The sequence below is a fragment of the Crotalus tigris genome, unplaced genomic scaffold (assembly GCF_016545835.1).
Source record: "Crotalus tigris isolate CLP2741 ecotype Arizona unplaced genomic scaffold, ASM1654583v1 scf7180000021386.23549, whole genome shotgun sequence".
In the NCBI taxonomy this organism is placed as follows: Eukaryota; Metazoa; Chordata; class Lepidosauria; order Squamata; family Viperidae; genus Crotalus; species Crotalus tigris.
In genome coordinates, this window is record NW_024098484.1 from 3,105 (window position 1) to 4,922 (window position 1,818).

General features: G+C 40.3%; 1 long non-coding RNA gene across 1 annotated transcript; it reads left to right on the plus strand.

Annotated features, from left to right (window-relative positions):
- Window positions 1-902: 902 nt before the first annotated feature.
- Window positions 903-1,577, plus strand: LOC120296635. The gene is made up of 2 exons (XR_005553540.1): window positions 903-943; window positions 1,149-1,577. It is a non-coding gene; the product is annotated as an uncharacterized LOC120296635 (long non-coding RNA).
- Window positions 1,578-1,818: the final 241 nt, after the last annotated feature.

The following is a 1,818-nucleotide window of genomic DNA, read 5'->3' on the forward strand; positions in this document are numbered from 1 at the left end:
ATTGTGCCTTCTTAGGTGTAAAACCTCAGTGGCAGCTGAAGTAACGTTGATTTTTTTTTTTTATTTCAAAGGCATGTACTACAGCATCTTAGAAGACAGAAGACTCAGCTTTGATGGTAAAAGTACAAGAAGAAGGAATGGAAATAAAGAATGAATACGATCTTGTAGATAGTTGATTTTATATCTTTCTTGCCTGGCATAAATTAAGCCCTGGCAACGGTTCTTAGAACCAGAAAGAAAGTTTCAATGGACCTTTTAATTCTAGGTGTGGCCATTGATTGATAATAGATTTTATAGTTTTCTGACTAGTGTAAATTTAGCCATGGCTATGGTTCTTAGAACCAGAAAGAAAACCTCTCAGTGGCCCATTTAAATGACCAACGTGGCCAGTGATTAATCATAGATTGTATAGTTTTCTGCCTGGCGTAATTTTAGCCATGGCGATCGATCTTAGAATCAGAAAAAAAGTTTCAAGGGACCTTTTTAATTCTAAGTGTGGCCATTGATGGATAATAGATTTTATACCTTTCTTGCCTGGCATAATTCTAGCCATGGCGATGGTTCTTAGAACCAAAAGAAAACCTCAATGGCCCTTTTTAATGCTAGGTGTGGCGGTTGATCCATTATAGATTTTATACCTTTCTTGCCTGGCATAATTCTGGCCATGGCGATGGTTCTTAGAACCAGAAAGAAAGCCTCAACGGCCCTTTTTAATGCTCAGTGTGGCCGTTGATCTATAAAAGCTTTTGTAGCTTTAGAGTCCCTGAGATCGAGGGGAGGAATATTTGCACGCCTGTTGCCAAATGTTCCTCAGAAGAGACACGGAGGAAGAAACAAAGGCGAAGAAAGAAAAAAGAAAAAAGAAGAACCAAGACAGCAAGAAAATGTCTCCAGTTCAAGCCCTATTAGCCTTTGGCTGTGATGGCGCCTCCTACGCTGTGAGGTAAGTTGTATTCTTCAAAGTTTTATGATATGGAGGGAGGTCAAGGGTCCCCCCCCCAGCAAAAAAAATTGATGGTCCATTCTTCCTAGGTAAGTAGGGGTAACACCTGCATCTGAGGTAATAGTAACCACAGTGTATTGTGCCTTCTTAGGTGTAAAACCTCAGTGGCAGCTGAAGTAATGTTGATTTTTTTTTTATCTCAAAGGCATGTACTCTACACCATCCTAGAAGACAGAAGACTCACTTGTCAGCCTGCAGTGTTGATGGTGAAAAAGGAGGAAGAAGGAATGGAACGCAACAATGAACATGATCTCCACCAAGAATGCTATTTCACCAATTATGTCAAAACTGACCTTTAGACCAATCGCTGAAAATGTAAGCCACTTTCATGATCACACCACACTACACATTTTAATCCTATCTGTGACCATTGCTACATAATAGGGATTCTCGTTTTCTTGCCTGTTGTATTTTTAGCCCATTCTAGGTGTGTTCCATGATGTACATAAGATTCCATACTTTTCTTGCCTCCTTACTGTTAGGCCTGGTAATGGTTCTTAAAACCCAAAAGAAAATGTCTATGGCCCTTTCTATTGCTAGGCTTGGTCACTGATTATTAAAACAGTAATTAGTATTCTGGCCTAGTGTAATGTTAGCCACAGCTGTACTTCTTAGAACTTGAGAAGGGCCACACAAGCATTCCACATGCCAATCCATCCTGTAAATAGTGATGACTCATTTTTAGAGGTCTTTCAGTCCCTGAGCTTGTGTGACACTCACACCGAATGGATGTGGATAATTATCGGCTCCCAGACTCACTCAGTCCATGAGCAGATACTTTCTGAGACTCACACCAGAAGTCTCTCTCTTTCAGT